The 5,818-nt window shown below is 40.1% G+C and overlaps 1 long non-coding RNA gene across 1 annotated transcript in view; it reads left to right on the top strand.

Annotated features, from left to right (window-relative positions):
• LOC118015040 overlaps positions 1–5,818 on the top strand; it is a 64,689-nt gene that overhangs the window by 51,901 nt on the left and 6,970 nt on the right. The gene's annotated exons all lie outside the window — the stretch shown is intronic.

The following is a 5,818-nucleotide window of genomic DNA, read 5'->3' on the forward strand; positions in this document are numbered from 1 at the left end:
GGCTCAGGTCATAGTCCCAGGGTCCTGGGATCAAACCCCGCACTGAGCCCCACATCGGGCTCCCTGCTCAGTGGGAAGCCTGCTTCTCCCTCTTCCTCTGCTTGTGTTTCCCTCTCTTGCTGTGTCTCTCTATGTCAAATACATAATAAAATCTTAAAAAAAAAATACCATATCCTAGTTAGAGGGAAACATGTGATTAAATCCAACTCTCATTTTATACATGGGCCCAAAGACACAGTGGCTTACCCATAGTGTCTGAGGAAGTTAGTGCCACAGCTGTCCCAGACAGTTCCCCCTAAACCACGGAGAGATCATTCAAGACTTTAGAGCTTGAAATCTAAGCTTCAAGATGAATATACTAAACACACAAATAATTGTAATACAAGGTATTCTATGAGAAGTAGAAAGTTTGAAATCAGATGAAAGGGGGAAAATCACATCTTCAGGCCAGGGTGGCATGTGTGTAGGGAAGGTACAAAGGATTTGCATAACAGTTCTCGACCTTTGTGGTCTCAAGACCCTTTTACACTCTTAAAAATTATGTGAACCCCAAAGAGCTTGATTTTTGCAGTTCTATCTATTGATACTTATCATATTAGAAATTAAAACAGAGAACATTATTTAAGACTATTAAAAATAATAAACCCATTACATGTTGTCACATTTTTATAAAAATGATTATTTTCCAAAACAAAGGTAGTGGGAAGAGTGGCATTTTATGTTTCTGCCAATCTCTTTAATCTCTGACTTAACAGAAGATATCTAGATTCTTATACTACTGCTGTATTCACTCTTCAGATCTCGTTTTGGGTGAAGCCTTAGAAGAAAATTCAGCCTCATGCAGACATGTAGTTGGGAAAGGGAAGAGTATTTTAATAGTCTTTGCAGATACCTGTGGCTCTTCTTCAATACTACATCAAAACTTGGAAAGTGCTAGTTTCTTAAAAGTTAGTTGCACTGTGGAAACTGAAATCATATCAATGAACATTAGTATTCTGTTTCATTAAAATCCATTGGTCTATCTTGCATTTTAAACGCATAGTTTTGTAATATCATGCATTGGTCATTTAGCAATGCTGATCTGTTGAATTATACAGATCTTCCAAATATTTTCACATTTCACTATATAATAGAATGGAAAAAAAATCACTGGTTCATATCACCACTGGTCTCGTCAGGAAACTCTTTTAAGTACTGGGGAGGATGTTAGACTCAAAGTGGTTGATACATTTTCCAGAATTCTTATTTTTGCTTGAAGACTTGAATTTTTATCATTGGCAAAAACACTGTCAGTTATTTTCCTGGATGTGACTCACTTAGTTAATTTTTGAGAAAATGGATGCCAAATATTCAAGTCTGAATATGTACAGTTTGTTCTTCTTTCATGCAAAAATGAACTCCATGAAAAAAGTGGTTTGTTCAGCTCACAACTCCACTGCACAAGTGCTTTTTGTGTAGTCCCCATTTAGCCACACAGCATACGAAAAAGATATGTTCTTGAAGGCCCTGATTAATAGTAATTTCTACTGTCTTTTTCAAGGACATTCTTAAGTAAAAGTGGCTTTTTCTACTGCCAAGTGCCCATGCTACTACTTCGAATCATGTTCAGTAAGGTGCCAGCAGGTGGATCCACATTTGCACTGTCAGAATCAATGTCAACACAGTGAAAAAGGAAGTTGATGTCTTAGCGTTATGCACATAGGTTTGACCATGTGGACCCTCTTTTGTGGGGACTCCCCTGAGAGTGGACAACGCTCTGACAACTATCCAAGGTACAGGCTTTAAAAATGAGTCAGATTTTGATAGGCTAAGATGAGGGAGAGTAGGAACATCAAGAAGGCAGTAAAACGTGAGGTGTATCTAAGGAACAATGGGTAGGATATACGTCTGGTTGGAAGAGGAGGGAAGCAGAGGCAGATAAGCTGAGAAGATACCTGGAAAGGCCCAGATGCCGTCATGAACATCAATTAGGTTTAAACCAGACAGGAAGAGGAAGCTAGGGTGAGTGGTTTTTTGTCTTGTTTTCAGTTTTTGAAAGCTTTAGTTTCAAGTTATATAAAAATAAAGCTGGCCATGTTTACATTTACTAGTTATAAAATAAAAATGAGAGCATAGCTGCTTTCCTCATAAGTAATGTTTAGGGAATGAAAAAATAAACATGTGGTCAAATGCTTTGTTGTACCAAACATGCTGCACTATTTGATTTAGACAGTATTATTTTCAGAAGGAAGAAGAATGAGAACATTTATTAAGCATTTACTGTGAACTAAACACTATGCTAGTCACTTTTCATATAATGTAATCCTTATACAAGCTTATAAAAGAGATATCACCATTCATACAAATGAGGCAAATGAAGCCCAAAAAGTTAAGTAACTTTCCAAGGGACATGACTGAACTCTGATTTGGTAACATTTCATATTGTCACCTATTATCTCAAGGCATTTGGGGGAAAGTCTGAAAACAAATTTAATTATCAACCGCATATATATCTATATATCCATATATCCTAGCAATCTTTTAAAATAGGGCACAAAATATTGCCACAAACCCAAATAAGTATATTAAATCTCTAAAAAGAGACTGCATATTTTGATTTTTTTGTTTCCTTCAAGGACTATTTTAAACAGTATGTAAAGCTGATTACTAGTAGTATGTTGACTGACAGAATTTTGTTAAAATATAACAACTGAAGGATGCCTGGCTGGCTCAGTTGGTAGAGCATGCGACTCCTGATCTCTGGGTTGTGAGTTTGAGCTCCACGTTGGATGCAGAGATTACTTAAAAATAAAATCTTTAAAAAAAAAAAAAAATGTAACAACTAAGAAAAGTCAGCATTTGAATGTTACTGCTAAGCTCATCACAGTACTTATTGGATATAAACACCTTTTTACTGCATATTTTAAAATACCAGATTATGAAGAAAAGGAGGGAAAGCAATTCAAAATCATAGTCTGATGGCATCTTCTCTGACCCAAGAGAAACAAGGTGCCAAGTTCACTGACATCAATATACAGGGTCTGGATGTAAACCGCCATATCTCCACGGCTCATTCTTCCTGCACTTGGGCCGGCTCCTTTGAACAGCAATGCTCCAGAAGCCCCCCGCACAGTGTGCTTGTGTTTGTAGCCTGCGTGAGGAGGCACTTTGGAACTAGTCCCCTGGTAAGCCGCACGCAGAAACCTGGAACCGGGGAGCCCACTCATAACCCGGAGCCCAGAAGCTGTGGAGACGGTACCATTGCCTCGGTGGCAGACTGCTGCCCATGAATGTCTTTCCTCCCTCATTTGAAGCCGTCTCCCACGGGAATCCCAGCACACCCATCAGGGATCTGACCCCCATGGTTTCCTGACTCGCCTCACCTGTGCCTGTAGGGGCCTCAGTGACTCCTGTACCAAGGAGCATTACGGCTGCCGCTCCACCCGTCTTAGCAGCCACTGTGTCTATGGCTGGAAAGCATCTGGGAACATGAAAGAATCATCCAGCCTTAAAGACTAAGGAAAATGATGAAAATTGTGGTCCTAACACTACAACTTTTGTTGGTGACATTTCTGAGAAAGCTTCAGACATGCTTATAAGATAACTCCTTGCTAAATGTGGCTTGGTTTTGAGCTGGAAGAGTACAAGGTGCATCTGGAAAACTTCAAGCCTTCGGATTCTATGGGTACAAGGAGCCTGAATCTACCCCTGTGCACTCAGGTTATGGCATGACCTGAAGATTGGAGAGCAGAAGCTACTTGTTAAAGTTGATGCAAGGACAAAGGCACAACTGGGTGAATTTGGAAAGAAAAGAAGAAAGCTTCTAATGGGAATGCCAGGCCAGGAACTGTCACTAATGATAAGAAGTCTCTGAGGAAGAAACAAAAGAGACCAGATGATCAAAGGTGCCTTTGAAATTTTAATACGTGAATACTCCAGTGAACTCAATGCCCCCCCCACAAGAATCTGACTCTCACCCCAGGAAGAAGAAGAAAAGGAGGAGGACAGTTTCCACACACTTCTAGTGGCTCCACTGATCAATTATCCACTTACCACTAAGGAGGATATAATGGCTATAGAAATGGAAGAAGACAAAAGAGACCTGATATCCCGAGAAATCAGGAAATTCAGAGACACACACAAGAAACTGGGAGAAAGGCAACAAGGAAATGTTAAAAGAGACAGGATACTGATAAAGGACAGAGAGGAAGAGAGAAGGGATGTAAACGGGAACAAGAAAGGTGAGAATGGGAATGGGAAAGGGAGAGAACGTGAACCAAAGAAGGAATGGGAGCAAGAAGGACAATGGGACAGGGATCATGACTGCTATTGGGAAAGGAGCTCAAATCGGAATAAGGATGGCAGTTGATCGAGAGGAAAGAGCAGAGATCATGAAAGGGAATGAGGACAAGAAAGAATGTGAATGGGGGCCAGAGAAGACAAGAAGCAGGACTATGAAGAGGATGAAGAAGATGAAGATGAACAAAGAAAACCTGAACAAAAAGTCTGAGTTCTCTCAGAAAGAAGCTTCTTACCAAGAGTGCCTTCAGAACTGGGAAAGCAGAGACCAGAAGAAAACCTGGGAGCATGAGAAAGAGGCTGAAAGAGAAGAGAGAAGAGAAATGGCAAAAGAAGCTAAAGAACTAAAATAATTCTTAGATTATGAAGACATAGATGACCCCAAATATCACAGAGGAAGTGTTCTTCAGCGAAGGGGGCACGGCAGGGAAAAGGAAATGGAAGCAGATGAATGGGACCAAGGAGAGAGAAGGAAGAACTAGAGATCAGGTAGCACTTCTGGATCCAGATGCAGAGCTCCAGAGGCTGGAACAAGAGGCTGAGAGGATGCGGACAAGTACATGTAAAGCAAGAACCAGAACCAGAGGATGAGGAAGAAGAAGAGCAAGAAAAATGAGAGGAACCCATGGAAGAGGAAGAGCCAGAGCGAAGGCCTGTCTCAAACCAACTCTGAGGCCATCGGCTCTGCCCCATCCGTGTCCTCTGCCGGTGGCAATGCAACCCCCAACGTTCTTGGGGAGGAGTCTCCCTGTGGTATTATTATTCCTCATGAAAAGTCTCCAGACCAACAACAACCTGAAGCACAGAGACCAAAAATAGCACTAAGTCTTAAATGGGGTCAGCCTCATTCTGTGAAGGGAAAGAAACTTCCGGTAGAGAGTGTTTTTAACAAATATGAGGATGAAGCAGTGATGATACACCATGAAAGAGGAAACTGATTCCCCTGGATTACTGTGAGGATGATAAAAACGCTGCCAAAGGCACTGTAAACACTGAAGAGAAGCATAAACACGTTAAGAGTCTCATTGAGAAAATCCCTACAGCCAAACCCAAGCTCTTTGCTTATCTCCTGGATTGGTCTATTGACAGAATGACGAACTAGACCATGGATTAGTAAGAAAATCATAGAATACACAGGTGAAAAAGGAGCTACATTCGTTGATTTCATGTGTTCTAAGATTATCGCTCACAGTTCACTTCAAATTATTTTAGATGAGGTTGCCATGGTACTTGATAAAGAAGCAGAAGTTCTCATAGTCAAAATGTGGAGATTATTGATATATGAAACAGAAGAAAATTGGTCTTGCGAAATAAAACTCTTCATACATTTGGAAAAAAATACCAATGCTCTTTTATACATGCATGTACACACACACTTAAACTTATGGCATGTTTCTCCTCTCCAATGTAAATAAATAAATTCTGTGTTCAACTGGATGGTCTGAAACTCTTTTGTTGACATTTTAAAAGAAATTACCAAAATTATTTCAAACTAATCCCCATAAGAATATTTTACTATAAAAATAAAAAAGTAACTGAA

The sequence above is a fragment of the Mirounga leonina genome, unplaced genomic scaffold (assembly GCF_011800145.1).
Source record: "Mirounga leonina isolate KUSES-001 unplaced genomic scaffold, KU_Mleo_1.0 Mir_165, whole genome shotgun sequence".
In the NCBI taxonomy this organism is placed as follows: Eukaryota; Metazoa; Chordata; class Mammalia; order Carnivora; family Phocidae; genus Mirounga; species Mirounga leonina.